Genomic DNA, 22,498 nt, shown 5'->3' on the forward strand with positions numbered 1-22,498 from the left:
TAGGGCTCTACCACATGAGCCTCAGCACCAATTCTGGCTTTTTTCTACGTATGTGGTACTGAGGTCTTCGTGCATGCTAGGCAAGCACTCTACCACTAGGCCAAACTCTTGGCCCCTTTACTGTGTCTTTTAATCTGTGATCATCAGGCATACCACATTCTTCTTTCATTTTTTGTTCACTGAACATGACCAGGAAGATGCTTAATGAATGTGAAGAACCAATGCAATATTTCCACTGAGAAAAAGAAGTCTTTTCATTATTAACTTGGCCATAAGTGGTTCATAGATACGTAGTAAACAATGTAAAAAAGGACTTAAGGCTATAGTGCTTTGTGAAGTCATTTATTGATTTATCTTTGTGTGAGTGTTGGGGCTTAAATTCAGGGCCTGGGTGCTGTCCTTGGGCTTTCCTCAAGGCCAGCACTCTACCACTTGAATCATAGTACCACTTTGGTCTTTTCTATGCATGTGGTAGTGAGGAATCAAACCCAGAGATTCGTACATGCTAGGCATGCACTCTACCACAAGGCCATGCTCCTGGCCCAGTTTTTAAAGCAAGGTGCAACTGAATGGTAGATTGTCTTTCAATACATATGTACACCACATATGTACACCACATATGTACACACACATACATGTATATATAAATAAGTTGGCTGTACTAGACTTTGAACTTCAAGTTTAATTGCCTACCAGGCATGCTTTCTATTACTGAGCCACTTCCCCAGGCATTTGTTTCACTAGTCATTTTTTTTTAATCTGGGTCAGACCATGACTACCTGTTTTAGTTTTTCCATTGTAACTGGGATAAGAATCTCAGGCCAGTGGCCTACCTGACCTTTCTGTTGATTTTAGGGAATTTTTGTGGCTAGAGTGTCCTAGAATCACAAATCTCTCCATCTTAGCCTCGTGTGCTAAGATGATAGGCAGAAGTCTCCATAGTCAGCTATGTATTAAATAAGAGGTCTCATAAACCTACATACTCAGAATAGCTGCAAGCTACCATTCTCCCAAAGTCCACCTCCCAGGTAGCTAGCAATACAGTCATTATAATGCCTCAATTCAGCTGATTTTAACTTAACTGAGTAACTAGTGCTTCACTCCACACATGACCCTTGCATGGAGAGTCACTGCTCTTGCACCCTCTTACAGGAATGCTCTAATTGAGTCATTTGTGAATCAACACGGTTGCCATCCCTCCACATGTCTTCATCATGTCATTTCCCTATGCACAGATGGCTTCTTTCTGCAAATTACTGTCACTTTTTGCCTGTGGACATTTTTTTTACCTATAGTAGCATGCTCAGCCTATGTAAGGGGCAATCTGGAAGTCCCTTAGGCATTAATGCTCCAGGACAGCCCTTAAATAATAATGAATATGAGCTAGTGCATAAAATATCCCAGCTTCCTTACTCCTCTAATGGATCAACTCTGAGATATGTCCCAGAACCTTCTAGCACTGGTCCCTGGAGGAAGAGCATTTCTCTCTCTCTCTCTCTCTCTCTCTCTCTCTCTCTCTCTCTCTCTCTCTCTCTCTCTCTCTCTCTCTCTCTTCCCTCCCTCTCTTCCTCTCTCTCTCTCTCTCTCTCTCTCTCTCTCTCTCTCTCTCTCTCTCTCTCTCTCTCTCATTTCCTTCATTTACCTCCCATTCTTGGAAGGACCTATTTTAGTCCAGTTCTTACATCTGAATCTATTTCTCCATGGATAAAACTGAAGGCAGGGCTAGGAGTTTGGCCTACTGGTAGAGTGCTTGCCTTGCCTAAGCATGCAGGAAGACCAGGGCTCGATTCCTTAGTACCTCATACATACAGAAAAGCGGGAAGTGGTGCTGTGTCTCAAGTGGTAGAGCTGTAGCCTTGAGAAAGCCCAAGGACAGTGCCCAGGCCTGCCGCACAACCCAGAGAAGTGAAGGCAGTAGCTTGTCACATTTTGTGTCAAGGAAAACTGATATGACTGCATCTGTTTCAGGGAAATTGGATAAGCTTTTGTTCAGAGTCCATCTGCCTGAGTTAAATACTGAGCAGGAGCTGGTGTTTTTCAGAGTAAACCCAAAGTGATAGATGGAAAATTGTTTAAGCAGTCTTATGTGTATTTAAAGTTTGTTATAAATATCTTTAATAACTTGAGATTATTTTATTTTGGTTCTGTTGTTCTAAGCTGTCTAATTTATAGCCACTGGTTTCACATAAACATCAAATAGACACTGGAGGCTGTTATAGTAAAAGAAAAAGGCAGGGAGACTGCCACTGGGCCTTATAACATAGGAATCTAAAGAACTGCAGTTTTAATGTATAGGAAACAACGTGTGTGTGTGTGTGTGTGTGTGTGTGTGTGTGTGTGTGTGTGTGTGTGTGTGTGTCTTGGTCCTGGGTTGACCTCAAGGTCTAGGTGCCTTCTTGAGCTTTTAATTTTCTTCTCAAGGCTAATGCTTTAGAACTAGCCACACCTTGAGCCATATCTGGCTCCACTTCTGGCTTTTTGGTGTTTAATTGCAGATAAGCGTTTCATGGACTGCCAGGTGCTACTGGCTCATGGCCTGTCATTCTAGCTACTCAGGATGCTGAGATCTGAGGCTCACAGTTCAAAGCCAGTTAGGGCAGAAAAGTCTATGCCACTCTTCTCTCCAATACAATATTCAAAAGAAGCCAGAAGTGGTGCTGTAGTTCAAATGTTAGAGTGTTAGCTTTGAGCAAAAGAAGCTCAGATACAGAGAGTAGGCCATGAGTTCAAGCCCCTGGACTAGCACAAAAACTAAAAACAAGTCTCATTTACTTGCTTGCAGAGACTAATTTCAAACTGCAATCCTCAGATCTCAGTTCAAGCCCCAGGCCTGGCAAAAAAAAAATAAAAAGAAAATAAAAAATCTTCTAAATGATAGAAAAAAGAATTCAAGTCAGCTGTAGATTTTCAGGTGTCTAGTACAGTAGGCCATGTGACTAAGTTCACTTTTCAGTACCATAAGCTTCAGTAAAAATCGACCAGAAAAGGCATACAATTCAAGCAGAGTATGTGGCTCAAAGTTTAAAAAATTAAGGTTTTGCAAAAGCCATATAATGAATGATTGTTGTCCTTAATGTGCTATGTTGTCTCTCATCTCCTTTGCTGTCCCTTGGTTATCTCATATTGGTATAGTATCTCACTTTGTTATCTGATATATTGAATTTATTTGTATTTGGATATTTGAAATTTGATAGGGAAGGGGGGAAAACCAAGACGGGTGGGGGGTGTGGGGGGGAGGGAAATGGGTACCAAGACATGTGAAAGGGTATCAATGTATGTGAATTAATGCACCTTCTATCTGGCAAATATCATGTAACCCTTTTACTAATTACAATAAAAAAAAAGAAATTAAGGTTTTGGGTTCCCAAATGAAAGCTTCATTTCACCAACAATCTACTTCTCATCATCCAAGCTCCCACTTTGCTACTTGTCCAAATATGCCACCCAAACCATCCACAGACAGACGGCCCCCGCCACCTCAAGTAATGCCACCACTATTACCTATGGGTACGAGCACCTGGGCCTGATTTCCTGTCACAATGCATCACAACCCAGCTTGTAGAGAACAAGGGGCCTCTGCTGGATCTTAGCCCCATCTGCTTCATGCTTCCTAGTTAGCCCATCTGCAGTTTCTACATCCACACACTACAGTATTTCTTCTCAACCGAAGATAGCAATCTAATGACGTGGAAAGACTCTTCCCTGATCTGGTAGAGGAAGATCTGTTTTGAAGGATAAAATATCACTGGGTAGCTTCAATGATTAGAACAGAAGTGTTGCAACTGTCTTTCTCATCCCACCTTTCCAGATGAACAGAGCACAATTAAGACAATTACTGAGCTTATAGGACACCCAGTCCCTTCCAAATGTGGTACAAGTATACAAGGAATTCGATTGGGGGGATTCAGGGAGGCTTTGAATCATTAAGGACAGGTCAGTGAGCCCTTCCTGTGGGCAGAGTCCATGCTCCTTCAGCTGCATGTGGTATACAGTTTAGACCTCTACCTTACAGGTAGAGCCTCCCTCAACCTACCCTACAAGCAAGTTTTCCTGTGTGTGTGCGTGTCTGTGTGTGTGTCTGTGTCTGTGTTTTGGGTCTCGTTGTGGGGCTTGAACTCAGGGTCTGGGCACTGTCCTGAGCTCTTTTGCTCAAGGCTTGTGCTCTATCACTTTGAACCACAGTTCCAACTCCAGTTTTCTAGTGGTTAATTGGAGATAAGGGTCTTATGGACTTTCTCATGTGGGTTGGCTTTGAACCATGATCCTCAGATGTCAGCCTCAGGAGAAATTGATGGCTGGTGACGTATTCCCTATATTAATTTCAATATGATGATAGATTTGCTTCTCCTTCAAACTTAAGATTCAGAGAGAGAGAGAAAGTTTATCCAGAACTTTCTTATAAAGAAGAGCAACACTTTAGAAGAAGAAAAAATGGTGGTATTACAGATCGTGTTTTAAATTGTGACAATGAATTTGCCTATTCTCATAAAATTCCCCTGTAGTTATACAAGAGAGAGTGATTTTTAATAGTCTAGTTCTGAGCGGGGTATGGTGGTACATTTTAATTGTCCCAGAAACCTTGGAAACCTGAGATGGGAATATCAGTTGAGCCTAGCTGTTTCAAACAGTCTGGACAACACAGCCAGAGTGTAAAATACATGCACATACACACAACTGAGCCAGCAAGTGAGATATAGAGAGAGAGGGAGGAGATGGGGGAGACAAAATATCATAATTCTTACTGTATTTGTGGGCTGTCTTTTTGAGTTGTTCAAAGTCAACTATAGTCTTAAAATAGTAATAAAAACTCCAGAAAATTCATAAATTTTATTTCTTTATTTCTTTTTGTATGGTGCTGAGGATCAATTGTGGAGCCTGTAGATGCAAGGTGAATGCTCTCATGCTGAGTTATACATAATTGAAAGCTCCCATAATTTTTTTTCTATTTTTTGGCAGTCCTGGAGGTTAGGACTTGAGCCCTGACCTTGGACTTTTCTCAAGGCTAGAGCTCTACCATTTGAGCCTCAGCACCTCTTCCAGCTTTTTCCTATGTGTGTGGTACTGAGGAATCAAACACCGGTCTTCCTTCATGCTAGGCAAGCACTCTACCACTAGGCCCAATTCCCAGCCAAGTCATTTCATGTCTTGTTCGATGAATGAATATTCACTGAATGACTGTCCTACATAAAATATTGGAAAGAAGAAAAATGATGCAAGGCAGTGACTTCAGCATTACATATGCTTATGTTCTTGGTTTTGACTTTTTTTCATTTATTGAAACATTTGGATTGTATTGTTTGCTCTCTATGCGAACATAATAACTTTTAGTTAACCACAGTTTTAACTTTCCCATAAGCTGATTTTTATCGACTTAAGCACAACCTGTTGATAGGGAAAGTAAACCTTGGGTTCTAAGCATATGCCTGAGGAAAATGAAGCTACTTTATGCTTTCTGACTGTTTTATGTCTGTATCCAGCAAGGAAAGCCTTGACAGATCAATGTCAGTTCTGTTGCAGGCAGAGCACTTGTTTTAAGAGATGTGATAGCGATGGAGGAACATAAGACTTCAGTGAAATATTGACTTAGTTCAGCTTGTAGATGGAGTCTGGCTCTAGCAGTAAGTTGTTTACTGTGTACAGAATCTTAACACACAAACCTGTTCAGTAAGAAGTATTTAATGCTGCCAGCTTGGGATTTTTAAATAGTCTGGATCACAGCTTCTGAAGTACACGTGTTTGAAACCTGGGCTACTGCCTCAGAGGAGTATCCTGCCTTGGTTAGATATTCCTAAGTAGCCATGAATGTCTCATTCTGTGCCTGCTTATTTAGAATGCACATTGGTGACTTGATGGGTACATCACTGTAGCTGTTTGCATCTGCAGCATTTGCAGGTTAGAAATAACGTGAAGGGCCCCAGTAGGGGGGAAAAATCAGTGGCATAAGGCCAATTATCTTACTGACAGTCAGCAGATAAAACTCTAGACATGTGATTGCTTACAATCTAGTTGTAACTGAAGATAAAGACAATCTCAGTTCAGTCCTTCTCTGCAGTTCAAACTGCCCCAAAAGGCTTCAAAAAGACTCTTGTTATTTCTACCTGGACTCGTCCTTTAGAAAAATTCATGTTAAAAATCTGATCATTAATGTACATGTAATCAGGTTCAGATGAAGTTTTTATAGTTGTAACCAAGAAAAACACATTTCTCCTGGTGGTTTGAACGTAATAATAGTGTTACAAGTCAGATGATTCTAGTTTCTCCTATTTGTTTTAAAGACTCTTTGTGGGGGGCGGGGGTGGTTAACCCTAAGCAAGAGACATCAACTTTGGCAAGTGTGGCTTGTGGAAGAGCAGGTGGTGGTACAATCTGAGAGCACCGTCACTTGATGCCTGAACTCCAGCCAACTGTCGCTCTGACCCCCAGCAATAGCATAGGTGACCCATCACCAGCATTGGTGCAGAGCAGGGATTTCTGGCTTTGGTCAGCACCAAGGACAGCTGCGTGGCTGTCTTCCTTGACCACTTCCATCACACAGTGGTAGCAGCATTCGCTCTTTCAGAGTTCTAATCTGTCTTTTTACAGCTCCATTTCAGTAAGATGCCCTGTGATTTTAACACTAGTTTTTCCTTAAATGACCTGTTTAAAAGACTCGTTTTCTTTAGCAAATTAGCCATACTATTTTGTATCCCCCTTCCCTTGATTGTGGTTTGTGGGTGCAGCTTAATTGTTAGACTTTCATGGTCTGCTCAGTCCCTACACTGATACGCGCATGTCTTCATGTAGGAAGGTGCTCAGCTGTCAAGAATCTCCACAGATGCCACTGTCCTGTCAGAGTGTTTCTATAAAAGTACCAGGCATCTTCACTTTTGCTACCTTGATAGTAGCATTGGGCTATCATGTTATTTCAGAGAAATACATCAATTTATTAAAAAATACTTTTGTAAGAAAAAAAGTGCGTTTGATGATTCTGCTTATTTTTGTGCAGTGCCTCTTAAACATAGTGTGGTCAAATGTGGCAGTTTTGCAGCCGAATTTCCTTTTGAGGGTCTTTTCTTTTCCTTAACAAATGAAGGTCTTATTTAGTCTGCCTTTTATGCATGTTTACCTATGATTTCAACCAAGGGTCTTTTTATGAAGCATTGAGTACATTTCTGTGTCTTTTATGAATAATAAGGAAATATTAAAAGATACTAAGCATGAGGCATGCTGGAAAGATTTAATTCCTTTCCAATAACTGAATTAAAGGCTTCTGTGAAAAGCATTCAGGTTCAAGATCAAATTTAGCAAAGGCACGTTGTCAAACCCAGTGACTCAGGATCATATTTATATTTAAAAAAAAGAGAGGAGTTTATGTTTTGTATGAACTCTGTACATCTCAGTTCTCTGAATTGTTTCACAGTTGATGTGGGCTTTCTGTGCAGAAATTAACTGGGGATTTATAAGTTTCTTTTCTCATTTCAAGGTTAAAGACAAGTGAGTCAATATGTATGATTTATGACTATTGACATTTAGTGGCTTAATAGAGAACAGCTAGATTTGTGAACCCCTAGACGGCTGCCCCAACTGGTGGTCCTTACCCTTGGGTTTGGTTATAAAGGGCAGAGCTTTTGGAAGGAACTCTGGGGCCTTATAGAAGCTATGTCATCGTCTGGCTATACATTTGTATTAGCATCATATGAATAGAAATGTCTTTTCTCCTTGTTCCAATTAGACTTTTTTTGTGAAAAGCATAGGGGTCAGAAATGAGGAACCAAATGGGAAAATCACTTCTTTTAACTCTTTGTAGCATGAAAATTATGTGGGAAGAATAAGGTGCCAGAGTTGTGAAGGAATCTATAGAGATATGTGCATAGGTGTGTGAGTGGGGGCGATTTCCTGCTCCATCCTCTGGGTTCAGTGCACACCTTTCTGGAGTCTAAGAGAGTTTCAGTTGTTTTTGTGCTTCACAAAAGTTACTGAGTTGGAGCTCCTGGGGACAGAGGAAGAATTTGACTATCGTTAAAAACCTTCAGGCTTTGGAATATCAAATGTATGTATTTGTTAGTTGTTTCTTTTAAAAATCAAAACATTAGCATATAAATGGGAGTAAAGTTGAGATACACGTCAGAATCCAATGTATTGCACTTTTCATAACGTGTGTTTTGGGTGACAGTGGATGGATTATGAATAACTATTCTGTTAGACAATGTTTCACAATGTGTTGGTGCAATAAATTAATTCAAGGTCAATATTGTTTGTCTATACATATCTTTTATCAGAACTCATACGAATTGAAGAATGAACTTAAGTTGATCTAAAGTCGTGTGATTGACATAATTGCACTTAAAAACAATTTAAATATCCCTGGGGATTAATGATTTATTAAATATAAGGTTGAAAACTTATCAGGTTATTTACAGACCAAAACTCAGCTTTGAACATTGACTATTTGGAAAAAAAAAAAAAGATTAACCAAGAAAGCAGGAAGCCAGTGGCTCACGCCTTCTAATCTTAGCTACTCAAAAGGCTGAGATCTGGGGCTCATGATTAGAAGGAAAGTCCATGAGACTCTTATCTCCAATTTACCACCAAACAGCCAAAAATGGACCTGTGGCTCAAATGCAAGAGGGCTACCTAGAGCAAAAATAGCTCAAGGATGGCGCCCAAGTCCTGATTTCAAGTCCTATGGATGGTGTGTGTCTCTTCAAGGCCCTGAAGAGAGCTCAAGGCCTTAGCAACTGCACACCCTCCTCACCCAAACCACAGAGAGAACAAACACAAAGTTGGAATTATTTTATTACGAGAATTTAGGAAAATAAAAATATTTCGGTTTTACTCAGAAGTTCAGTAACTTAAACTCAAGGACTTCAAAATTTTAGAACCCAAGATAGTCATGGCAACATAAAGCTCATGAGCTCATTCTGTGTCACGTGCACTTTTTTTAAACCATCGATGCCTATAGAGGCCTTCGAGTTGGTTTAGTCAACGGAAGAAACATTTTTCCCCTAAACCTTCTATGTATTTTTCTCAAATTCCTAGAACACCAGAATACTGACTGACGATTGTGTCACAGCTTGTTCGTGGAAGATGACTCTGAATGTCACTCAACACCCTCCCCCCGTGGCCGGCCTGGACCGTCCCCAGGGCGCTCTGTGAATGCCCGGTGCCAGGGCAAGTCGAAGCCCCCGTTCAGGGAGGGCTGCCCACAGAACTGCGCGTCCGCTCCCCTCCCGGCGAGGCTGGTGCGACCCACAGTCCACGGGAAGCTCCAGGGCAGGGACAGGATCCCGGCCTCGGAAGGAGGCCAGACTCCAGCGCTTCTGGACGGAGGCCAGGGAGTGCGGGGCCTGGAGCTCACAATCACCCCGCGGCCAAGGGGCGCGGGAGCCGGGCGCCCCGAGAGCCCCTGTGCTTCACAGGAGCCCTCGATTGCGGAGGGGCGGCGGAGTCCGCGCGGCCCGCTCCATCGCCACGGCAGCCCGGCCGGAAGGGCCCTCGCGGGCGCGCCCGGGCTCCGCGGGCCGAGAGGCGCCTCCCCCACCACACCCGCTCCCACGCCCCCTCAGTGACACCGCCTCGGGAGTCCGTCCCGGACCCTGCCGCCATGTTGGGTCGGCGAGTGACACCGCCTCGCAGTCGACGCCCGCGCTCAGCGGAGCAGGAGGCGGAAGGAAGAGCTGGAAGCGCGAGGGGGCCGAGGCCTGAAGGCGCTGGAGGCGGGCGGCACCGCAGGAGTCCTGGTGAGCAGACGTCTGGCGCAGGAAGCCGCAGACCCCGCCCCGTCCCTGCGGAGGACCCAAGGGGCGTGGCCCGGGAAGGGGCGTGGTCTGGGAGTCGCGGGGTGGGGGAGCCCCGGAATTCCCTCCTCCTGAAGTCAGGCGTCCCGGGCCGGCTCCGCAGTCGTTGCTGCAGCCTGCCGCCCCGCGCCTCGCGCCCCACGCCTAGGAGGTGGTCTGGGTGGAGGAGGGAGAGCGGGAGGGCTTCGGCGGGCATCTGCTCCGCCCGCTGCCCCCTCTCCGTCCGGACCGGAGCCGCGGCCACAGCGACCCCTGCGAGCGCGGCCAGAGGGCAGGTAAGGACCCCGGCGTGGCCCGAGAGCCCCTGTGCTCCACACACGAGCCCTCGATTGCGGAGGGGCGGCGGAGTCCGCGCGGCCCGCTCCATCACCATGGAGGCCCGGTCGGCGGGGCCTTCGCGGGCGCGCCCGGGCTCCGCGGGCCGAGAGGCGCCTCCCCCACCACACCCGCTCCCACGCCCCCTCAGTGACACCGCCTCGCAGTCGACGCCCCGCGGAGCGGGAGGCCCAAGGAAGAGCTGGAAGCCCAGGGGGCCAAGGCCAGAAGGCGCTGGAGGCTTGCGGCACTGCAGGAGTCCCGGTGAGCCGGCTCCCAGAGCAGGTAGCCACAGACCCCGCCCCGCCCCCGCGGAGGGCGCAAGGGGCGTGGCCCGGGGAAGGGGCGTGGTCTGGGAGTCGCGGGGTGGGGGAGCCCGGGAATTCCCTCCTCCTGAAATCAGGCGTCCCGGGCCGGCTCCGCAGTCCTCCATGCAGTCTGCCGCCCCGCGCCCCACGCCTCGCGCCCCCAGGCCTAGGAGGCGGTCCGGGTGGAGGAGGGAGAGCGGGAGGGCCTCGGCGGGCGTCTGCTCCGCCCGCTGCCCCCTCTCCGTCAGGGCCGGAGCCGCGGCCACAGCGACCCGTGCCAGCCCGGCCAGAGGGCAGGTAAGGACCCCGGCGCGGCCCCGCCGGAGGGGACGGCCGACCCCGCTCCCGGAGGCGCTGGGCCCGGGCGCCCTGCTCCGGGAAGGCAACTCCGCCCCCGCTCTCCACCGGCCCGGAGTCGGGAAGTTGGGGAGAGACTTCTCCCCTCCCCGGCCCGGCGGGCGCGTGTCTTCTGCCCGCGCTCCCAGCTCGCCGTGGCCGCGGTCCCACCCCACCCCGGGCTTCCTGGTCCGTGCCGCGTCCTCCGTGTGCCCACCCCGCCCCCGACGAAGTGTGCCTGTGGGTGGGGGAGGGAGGTTGGGTGGGCAATGTGTGGTGTGAGTGTGGGCGTTGAACCTTCATTCGGATCCCTGAGCCCGATCAGGGGTCGCGGGGAGCGGCTCCTTTCTGCCCTGGAGCGTGGACGGAGGTCCGCGGGCCGCCGGGCTCAGGGGGCCGCGGAGCCGGGCTGGGAGGACCTGGGCGCGGGGACGAGCGGGGGTGGGGGGAGCTCCGGGCGGCCCGGGTTGGATAGAAAACCGCCACCTGTGTCAAGTGTTCCTTTGTTTTGCCTGGGGGTGGGGAGATCCACCCTTCCGCGTCCACTCGAGGCACCGGGCCGCCCCGCCGCCTCCCCTTGCGTTCGGTGTCGGTCCACATGGGCTCCAGGAAATTTTGTGTTAAAAGTGTGTGTGTGTGTGTTTTCTTCTTGGTAATCGCTTCCAGCTTTTGCTTTATTGGGCAGAGGTGTTGTAAGGAGCTCCTGGAAAATCGTGTCTGGTGTGGAGGGATTGCTTTAGTGTGTGTGTTGTGAGTGGAGTGGACGCGGTGCAGTTCAGCCTGGGTTATTATCTCAAAAGCCATGGAACCAGTCATGGAATGACATGCAGGCTGGTCACCTTGTAAGTGGCTCAGTGAAAAGTCTTCTGGTAGCACTGAAGCTAGCACATGCATGCTGTTTTAGTTCGTCTGCTGATGGGGAGGTTGTCATAGGTAATTTCAAGAATGTAGGCGGTGGTCATATAGACGTGCATGGTGGTGCTCCAAGTGTTTATACCATTCACTTCCTAAGAGTTAAATTACACACTTAGGAAAATACTGCTCAATGTGGGCACGTGACTGCATTTGCGAGAAAATACGTATTAAATCTAGGATATCAACCAACACAGTGCCTTGGCACACAGCAGACAGGAACCATTTTGATTGGAATAGATAATAAAGGAATGTCTTGAACTAGAAGCCAGGGTTCTTCTGTTCTTCACATACATTCGTACATTATACTTTGAGACAAAGTTACATTTCACCAAGGCCAAGTTTTTAAAAAAAATTATGTGCGAACCCTGCCATATCAACATTTAGTTTTATCAGAATTTTTAGACACTAGCTGAACCTCAGTGAAAAATTGATATGCTTGTTGAGGACACAGAGGGTCCTAAATTTAGAAAAAAAATAAAACCCCAACCAATTGGTTTTGGTCGCAATCTTAAACACAAGACTGTTCATATACATGTTTCCAGGATAAAAGATGAAAGGGCTCCTAAAATATGTACTTAGTTATAACTACCGTAATGTTATAATAGCTTTAATTTTCCAGTTAGTTTTGCTGCCTTCATAAACCACAAAATGGACTCCTTTCTGTTTGCCCGAAAGTGAATTTACAGCTTTTATCTGTCTTCCTGGGATAGGTGGAATTTGTCTTATGGTTAGAGTATATATAATATTAATACATTGTTGGGGGAAAATGTCTAGTTCAGGAATCCTGAAACTGAAAGAAAAATCAGTGTTTATATAAATGAATTTGTATCTTATTATATGTAGTAGTAAAAGAATAAATATACTAAAAGAAAAGCAGTGACTGAATAAGAAACTTATTACCAATCCAACTTGTTTATTCATAGTTCATTTTCGTGGATCTTAAGTTATACATACTTTTTGTATGAGTAATTTTTTTCCTTAAAAATATAATTAGCTCTTACGTTGGGCACTGGTGGTGTAAGCCTTTGGTCCTAGCTAGTCAGAAGGATGAGACCTGAGGATCAGAGTTCAAAGCCAGCCAAGGCAGGAAATTCTGAGCAGACTCTTAACTCCAGTTAACCAGTAAAAGCAAGAAGTGGAGGTATGGTTCAAAAGGTAGAACACTAGTCTTGAGTGAAAAAGCCAAGTGAGACCTTGCCCTGAATTCAAGCCCTAGCAAAAAAAAAAAAAAAAACCACACAAATATATTTAGGTCTTAATCTAGTCAATCAGTTCCGTGGTCATCCCTTATTAGTCCAGTTAAGAAAGAAGCCGGGGCCGGGAGTTTGGCCTAGTGGTTAAAGTGCTTACCTAGCACGCATGAAGACCCAGGTTCAATTCCTTGGTACCACATACATAGAAAAAAGCCGGAAGTGGTGCTGAGGCTCAAGGGGTAGAGCTCTAGCCTTGAGGAAGTCCAAGGACAGTGCTCAGGCCTTGAGCTCAAGCCCAGGACTGGCAAAAAAAAAAAGAAGCCTAGTAAAACATTTTGAAAAGCATTGTTAAGATTTGCTGTCTAGGAATATACATCTGTCTGTTAAGAGATACAATTTCAATGAAATTATGCCTTTATAAGTTAAATATTTGCTGTCTTGGAATGCAAACTTGGGTGGCAAGACTACATTAAGAAAAAAAATCTGCAGGAAACTTATTTCATTAAAAGATAGGTTAGGAAGGAGAAGGCTGTGATTGCTATCTTGTTTCTGAAGTGGCAGGGTGTTTTTTGTTTTTCCACCGTTTGTTTTTTAACCTAGTTGTGGTGCAGTGGAGTTGGCCTTTGTGTAATGCATTAAGCGGAATACCTCTTATGTGTGCTTTTGTGTATCTGGGCTTTATTTTAGGTGGAAGTTTTCTTTAAAGAATGTGTGTAATGTATATAAGATACTTGGATTAAGAACTAAGTGTTTGGTGATTGGATTTAGAACTTTGGTGGGGCTTTACTTTGCCTTAGGGGTAGACTTAAAAAAAATGGTTGGGGTGGGGTAATGTATTGAGGGGTTACAGTTACGCCCGGCAGGTAGTGGGTATATTACTTTTTGAATTTTGATACCTCTTCTCATACTTTTCTCCCTCTTTTGCTCCCCAACCCCCTCCAAGTCATCCTGTTTTTCCCCCTTTCTTTCCTATTTCAAATAAATGCATACAGTAACAACAGGTAGGGTTAGGTTTATTTAATCTTAATTTTTATATATCATTTAGTGTGTATAATTGCCTTGAAAATGCTATGTACTCACTTCCAAATGTATAATAATTAGAGAATTTCAGACAAGATATTTGCAATAAAGTTCTGGGTTCTTTTAGGATGATAATTCTTTGACTATTTTGAGAGTAGACACTAGGTTTACTTATTTTAAATGTATGTGAAAAATAAAATAAATACTGTTGTGTTGTCAAATACCCTGTTTTTCAGAAAACTGGTCAATATATCAACGAGGCATTTTGGCATCACGGGAGAAATTTTTTTTTACTTTGGTCCACTTTTAGTTTTCTAGAGCAGAATGCTTTTAGACCAATAAATCCAGCCTTACATTTGACATTTGACATTGATTGTTAGGAAATTCTGTGAAAAATAAGTTGTCATTACTTAAATTTTATGAAAGTGTATATCAGCGCAAGGAAGATATACATCTTCCTTCAAGGGATATGTTTCAGAAGGAAGCAAGTTAAGTCATCATATACAGTATACTATAGACATAGACATTTCAAATATACTATATTAGCCAACGTGAACATTTGCTAGTTAACTAAGAATCCGTTTCTTTAAGTTACTTGTGGCATGGCTCTGCACTGGATACAAAACAATGAGGATTTAAAATTCAGCACTTGCAGCACTCGGGGTCTTCAAGTCGGTTAAACTGTAGGTTGTCGGTTAAACTGTAGGTTGTCGGTTAAACTGTAGGTTTGTTCATGGATTCTTCCATTGTCATTTGAGCTTCTCTTCTCAACCAGCTGCTGTCCCTAGTGGAGACACTAGGAATTGCATCCTCTACACTGTCTTCCCTCTCTCTCCTCTTTCTCTCTCTCTCTCCTCCTGTAACACGTCAGACTCTTCAATGGCTTTGACAGCTATTTTCTTGGATGTTTCCTGAATTTCTCCACCTATTATAAACTCATCAAGGATAAAATATGCCTTTTCAAAATTAAAGATGATACCCAGCTCGCAGACCTTTTATAAACAAGTTTGAGCTCCTTCCAGTCAATGAAACTGCTTCTTCGATGACCTCGAGAGAGAATAATCTGAACAATTTCCCGGGTTATTTTTTTCCTCTCTTTGTCAGGGAGAGTGGTGTACCACTTCTGTAGCCGTAATTTCCCTTGTCGACTGAACAGCAAGATGAAATGTATCATGGTGTCCCAGACCCGCCGCCACCTGCACCCCGAGATCCGCGAGCGCCCAAGCCCGCTTGGGTACCAGGTGAGGCGCCCGCCTCACCTGTAATATCTCCTGTTTGAGTATAAAGTAAACCTGATGCCTTTAATGCCTTTCCTAAATGTTTGGTTTGTAAAACTTGAAATATTATTAGCAGTTAAGAGTTCCTGTATATTGCTGAACTTTTAAAAATATTTACAGAGATCAGAGACAATGTATCTCGTATGAATGTCCTAAATTCATTTGTATGTTTGGAATTGGAAGAAAGAAGAATAACCAAAGATGGTAGAGGAGATAGATATTCAGTAGTTTTGATGTCTTAAAAGCTGCTAGCTAGGCTGGGATGGAAAAATTTTAAACCTTTGAATATAAAGACATTCTTATGGGGTTATATTTTCTATAAATTATTTACCCAGGTTTTCAGACATCAGAAATGATGTCTGTGACATCTCTTACTATAATACAATTCAGTGGTAGGGATTCATAACAATGGCAGCGATTATTATTGCTACCACTATTTAAAGACAATCTCTTCTATTCCAAGCAATCTTAGTTATAGTTACTTGAGAAAGTTTCACATGCTTTTGAATGTAAATCTAATATGTTTTGTTTCTTACTTTGGGCATTGATTACTTTGGCAGGAAGTACATGTTTCTTTTATCTTCCTGCCCTTCCTACCCCCAAAGACATTATTATTGCTGCTAGACATTATCATTGTGAATCTGTGTCACCTTTATACTGCAGATTATGCATTACCAGGTATTAATGTAATCAGAGATATTATGAGGAATTAGTCATGGTAGTTGTCCTGGTGCTTCATCATGTCTTTCCATGATTCTTGCACATGAGTTTCGAGGTATTGTGTCACTCGAGTGGCCTGGTCAGGGACGGGACCTTCTAGGGATTCCTAGGACAAGTGCATGCGTGGCTTGGGGGCTCTGGGGAGAACTCATGTGGCAGACTCTTAGAGGATACAATGGAAAATGATAGCGTTGCTCCTACTCAGAAGATATTTAGGAGGAAAATGCTAAGCCAAGAGGAGAAATTGACCAATTCCAATTGATTTGAAGGAAATAATTCAGATAGTATATGAAGTAATCACTAGGCTTTGAATTTCTAATAGTTACTCAAATGAATGATTTAGAAGTATAATTATGGCCCCGGATAGAAATTTAATCAAATTTGTTTAGATGTTCTTCAGTTGTATATTTAACTTGTGTGGGTGTGTATGTGTGAGTGAGTGTATGAGAGTGAGTGTGTGTGTGTGATCTGAGGTTCGAACTTCAGGCCTCATACTTCCCAGGCAGATGTTCTACCACTAAGCCATGGCTCCAGTTCCTTTAACTTAAAAGACTTGGTAAAACTTACTTTTCATAACAATTCATGTTGTGTAAGTTTTTATGATTCTATTTTTGGATGAAAGTATTTTCATACCTCATTAAATGCTTTACAAATATTCTTGATAATTCCTATTTGACACTTGGCTATGCACAGGGGTTCTCAGATGTGCTGGGAGTCACCTACAGAAGATGATCATCTTCACGTGGCACACTGGGGTAAATTCTGAGGGGCTTAGGGATACACTTTATATGGGCTGTGGTGAAAGTAATCATCATGTTTCTTTATATTATATAATTATAAGAAGATTGCCAAGTGAAAAGATAATATTCAATTTGCATAAAATTTTCAAATAAAATATTTTTAAAATTCCAAAAAAAGAGATGAATACTTCCTTGAAACAAAATTTCTAAGGACAGTTTCATTTTCTTCATGTGTGTGTTTATTTGATTTACATTTCTCTTTCACAGCATAATGAAATTCTACTCTTGTACCCATTTGGAGAAGATGGTGGTGGATGAAATTAAGCAACTATTGGTAAGTATCTACAGTGACGACTAGAGTTTACTTCACTGCAGTGTTTATTATAATTGAATGATGATAATTAATATCAATTTCATACAGACTAGTGAAGGAATGATTTCCTAACTCCTCATCATTGGGAATGCATTCTGTGTAACTTATCTTTAGGTGATAGGTGGGTGATGTAAAAGGGCTGCCCTGAGTATTGAGAATGACATAGATGCACGCACTCTCTATGATTTGGAAGGCAGGTGGCTTGCAGGTTTGCAAGTGTTGTGGTTAAAAATGTCCTGTGCTCTTCCCCTTCCACCGTCGGGTTTCTTGGGAGCATCGAGGGATACCCCTGGGTGGCTGGGTGGGTGAGGGCACTGACAGATACTATTTGTATTTCTAAAAGAGACTCAGACTTCTTGCTTATTCTGATTATAGGCTTCACCTTGTTCTTCTTAGCCCTACAAAAAAAAGGAAATCAAATTAGGTTAAAGATAATGAAGCAGACTTTAAGGGACACATTTTGTACTTGCTTTTCCTAGGCTTGATAGGTATATTTATACTTTTATTTCTCATTAAATGAAAAATTTTGCTCTTGAGATAAAGAATTAATGTGTACAATCTGAATTTGACTTCAAATTGTGATAACTATAACTCGAATTACAAAAAAATGAAACATTTCTCTACTTTGTTTAATTGTTTGATCTTTATAAAATAAGTAGTGGCATGAACAAGTATACTTTTCATCCTTTATCATCTTGCTTTGATAAAACTTTGGAATAACATGATTTTATATAATCATTTATGTTTACATTTTACATTAGAGGTGAGTTTTTTAAAAAACCATATTTTCCTTCATGTTGCCCTAGATTTTCTGTACATGGTTAGAGAATATGTTCAAAATACAGTTGCAATATCTACCTATTATCTACTATGTATACAATATATGTATGTATATGGATTCGAGTATGTAATTGTCGTGTGTGTGTGTAGTTCAAATTTAGGATCTTGGGAGCTATCCCTAAGCTTTTTGCTCAAAGCTAGCCCTCTCCCACAGCTCTATTTCTGGATTTTTGGTGGTTAATTGGAGATAAGAGACTCAAGGGCTTTCTTGTCCAGGCTAGCTTTGAATGGTGATACTCAGATCTCAGCCTCCTGGATAGCTAGATTAGGCTTGAGACACCAGTGCCCAGCTGAAATTGTCTTTTTCTGTTCATCAGCTGGTTAGAACTGACCCACCCCCCTCTACTTTCTAAAAAGGCATAATTGTGCCAACGGATTTTGAAAATAAACTGCCCGGTACATTATGTGATTCATGTAAGTATACCACCAGATGGATCCAAAAGATTGAGTCATATTGCCTAGCCTTCTGAATAGGCATATTGATCACATTATCTGCCAGCATTTTTGTATCCTTGCAAATGTTCTGCATTGAATTACCTGGTTATGCTTCATGAGATTTAAAAGTGTGTTTACTAATTTTCATGCTTCTTAAAAGCTGTTCAAATTCTTGCCTCTCATCTCCAGTTGAATAGTCAGATCAACCAAAAAGGTGACCTTTTAATTACAATATACCTTTTAAATAAAGGTATATTTACCTTTGTTAAAAAGTAAATTGTTATTGTAAAGGTGGTATCCAGCTATATAAGCCAGGTAAAGAGTACATTTCTTCCTGGACAGAGTCACCCTGTCTCTTACAGTTTTTCCTTCCCATTCCCATCCATAAGGTGTATATTTTGCTTTCAACATAGTTGTAAAGTATTTTTTCCAGTTCTGGGCTTTGAACTCAGGGCTGTAATGTATTTTTTGCCAGTTCTGGGCCTTGAACTCAGGGCCTGAGCACTGTCCTTGGGTTTTCTCAAGGATAACGCTCTACCACTTGAGCCATAGCACCACTTCTGGCTTTTTTCTATGTATGTGATACTGAGGAATCAAACATTAGTCTTTGTCCATGCTAGGCAAGCACTCTACCACTACGTCAAACTCCCAGCTGCAATATATATATATATATTTTTTTTTTTTAATCAAAGAAACAATTCAAGTTGGGTGCCAGTGGCTCATGCCTGTAATCCTGGCTACTCATAAGGCTGAGATCAGAGAATAACCATTGAAATCCAGCCTGGGAATGAAAGTCCATAACACTATTATCTCTAACCCACAAAAAAGCTGGAAATGGCTCAAATAATAGAATGTCAACCTTGAGCCTAAACCTCAAACTCCCAGCTGTAATATATATATATATATGTATATATATATGCATAAATTAACACTATAATAGAATGCCAACCTTGTGCCTAAAATTCAGGGATAGCATCCAGGCTCCCCTGAGTTCAAGTCCCAGGACTGGCAAAAGAGTAATAATAATAATAATTCAGATCATATGTAGAGGAGAAACACTTCATATAGGGGAATTTCTAATAGGAGGTATTTCTGGCGTCAATGCCTTTAGCTTTACAACAAAGTAGAATTTGAATAGTTCCCATTTGATTGACTTCTGTTGATCCACAGATTACTGTATTTAGTAGAGTTCCATTTCCATTTAAAACCAAAACCCAAATGTGTCTTATATTGTGTGTGAATTACAATTAAATAGGACAACCCAGGAAATGATATTGAATTTCCTGGCTTGAGATCTGTGGAAGTTGTTGATGAAAGCGACAGACAAGACTCATAATTTTGAAAATAATGGCTTCAACCTTCTATAAAAATGAATTATTGATAAGCAATTCCTCAGTCCAGATTTGACAGTTCGTTGACTGTGTGAACACACAAAAAATCAACCTTGAGCTTTGTGACTTTGGAATCACTGGCTTGATTTTATCCAGGGGTGACATTTTTTCAGCTATAGTCTTTTCATAAATGTTTTTGTTCAATGGCAACTACTTTGTACAACTACTTAAAGATGATGATGATGATGATGATGATGATGATGATGATGATAATAATGATAATAATAAAACAAAAGCATCCTGTACTTTCCAGCAGCATCTTCATGACCACAACCTGTGGCTGGGGCAGGCCTCACATGCGGTCTGGCCTGCGGTGGATGCTGGGTAAATGCTCCAGTAACTCTGTGAAGTCTTTCCTCAGCAGTAGCTGAGGTTCAGTATTGCAGGGCAAAGGCAGAGAGAAAGAAGGACCCGCCGCCTACAATTCTTACACTAGGAGAGTCAGATTCATGATTCTTAGCTCTGGATTCCTGATTTTGATAGTTTCTTCCCAAGAGAAGATATCAACAAGTAGCCAGCTGGCCTAGTGTGACCAAAAACCATTCCATGTGTTATTTTCAATAACCTTGATATGAGTCCCTGTGGTTTCCTTCAGATACATTGTCTTTCCTGCCTTCTAATACATAGCTCCTCTATCAGTTATAGCTTCATTTTTAAAGTCTGTATAAAAACCTTCTGCTCTGCCTCTGTAGACCTGGCAAACTCCTGTGTTCTGTCCTTGGTCCCTTTGTTTCTGTGTGAATACCCTGTTTGTCTGCTCCTCACTAGGCAGTGGAGTTCTGTAGCCAGGGCAACAAATGTTGGGTCATTGTGGTTAAGAGAGGAGTGCTGTGGTCCAGTGTTTTGTGAGATTCTTGTTGGGTTTTTGCCTGTGATCTATCTCGTAGGTAAACAATATTCACTGGTTAACAGGTTCTACTGGAGTTTTTGTTTCTCTGTCCAAGAAGTCTGGCTCCCTTTTCAAGTTACACTTGAACTGCAGAGTCTGGTTTTAAGTTTATTGGGGATGCTTTCTTTTACCCTTCTTCCTATCACCCTGATCTGGTTAGTGTGTCCACTGTGACACTCCGAGTTGCTTCCTAGTCATTTTTTTGATAATTAACTGACATATTAATTTTTATTTTAAAAAGCTAGTATTTCCTGAAAGATCTAAATGCAGCTGGATTTCTTTGATTACTAGAGTTGACTTTGGTCCAACATTAGGAAGGATTTTCCTGAATACAGAAACAAGACTGGACAGGAAAGACTGTTTCTGAGCCTGGGCCCTGGCCCTCTCATGCTTGCCACTTAGTGCTCAAAAGTGAACAGATGTGCAAGATTGCCTCAGCTCCTGGCCTTTCCTCCCTCCTGTTAGAAACTCTGGGCAGGAGGGGAGCATGGTCTAGTGCTAGAGTGCTTGCCTAGCACGCACAAAGTTTGATTCCTTAGTACCACATACAAAGCCAAGGAGGTGGTGCTGTGTCTCAAATGGTAGAGTGCTAGCCTTGAGAAAGTCCAAGTACAGTGCCCAAACCTGGGAGTTCAAGCCCCAGGACTGGCAAAAACAACAACAAAAAAAGCACACATCTCCAGTGTCAGGAATGAATAGACACACAAGAGATACAAATTTTGTCAAGCAATTTGCAATGCCTCACTCTACCCAGAGCTAAGCAGGCACACTGGGCAGAGCAGTTTAGTAGGTTTTTATCCCAGTCCAAACTGTCCCTTGTCAAGGAGTTAGGCTCACATTCTAAATATAACTGATTACCAACGTTAGATTGTTTTTTTAAAAGGTTTACATTTTTTTTTTCATCACAGCTGGCTGAAAGCAGAACTGGGAACAGAGTGGCTGGCAGATACAGTGAGAGAGGTTGATGAAGTCAGCAGAAAGCTCCCATTTAAAAGGGGTAGGTCTGGGGCACATGGCTGACACCTGTAATCCTAGCTACTCTGGAGGCTGAGATCTGAGGATCAAGGTTCAAAGCCACCCCAGGCACAAAAGGAGCTGAGACTCTTATTTCCAACTAACCTCTAGAAAACAAGTGGTGCTTGGCTCAAGGGTAGGATGGTAGCCTTGAGCTAAAGAGCTCAGGGACACCTCCGACCCAGACCCAGGGGGAGGGTGGTAGCCTTGAGCTGAAAAGAGCTCAGGGAGAGTTCCCAGGCACAGTTCAAGCCACGTGACCCACAGAAAAAAAAGGGGGGGCACGTGAGTTTGGCCTAGTGATAGAGTGCTTGCCTAGCATGCACAAAGACCAGGGTTCAATTCCTCGGTACCACATACGTAGAAAAAAGCTAGACGTGGTGCTGTGGCTCAAGTGGTAGAGCTCTAGCCTTGAGAAAGTCCAAAAACAGGTTCAGGCCCTGAGCTCAAGCCCAGGACTGGCCAAAAAAAGATGTGTGTGGGGGGGGACTTAATTCCATTGATAAAGATTATTCTAACAAGCAACACACTTGGCAGTTGCAGTTTTATTCTTTGAATTCCTTCGATAAATATTTATCTCCCTAATTTGGCGAGTGGGTCACAGCAGCACAGCTGATAATTGCAATTTCACTCTTTTAACTCCTTCGACACAAGATTTGCATTCCTCACATGGCTGCTGGTCATAAACAGCACAGAAATAAGTCTTTAAAAAGCAAATAATAGAGGGGGGAAGGGAAATGGGGACCATGACATGTGAAAGGGTTTCAATGTGTGGGAATTAATGCACCATTTATCTGGCAAATATCATGTAACCCTTCTATTAATTACAATAAAAATATATTTTAAAAAAGCAAATAATACCAAAAAATATCAATATACAATACAAAAGCATTTCAGTTTGACAGAAAAGACTACTTTTTCCTCACACTCCTCTCCCTCACCCTCAGAAAAGGCTG

At 42.9% G+C, this 22,498-nt stretch overlaps 1 pseudogene; it reads right to left on the minus strand.

Moving 5' to 3' along the window:
* Positions 1-14,588: 14,588 nt before the first annotated feature.
* On the minus strand, positions 14,589-15,037 carry LOC150040054 (AP-1 complex subunit sigma-3 pseudogene; annotated as a pseudogene).
* Positions 15,038-22,498: the final 7,461 nt, after the last annotated feature.

This window comes from Megascapheus bottae, unplaced genomic scaffold, assembly GCF_031878675.1.
Source record: "Megascapheus bottae isolate mThoBot1 unplaced genomic scaffold, mThoBot2.hap1 HAP1_SCAFFOLD_103, whole genome shotgun sequence".
Classification (NCBI taxonomy): domain Eukaryota; kingdom Metazoa; phylum Chordata; class Mammalia; order Rodentia; family Geomyidae; genus Megascapheus; species Megascapheus bottae.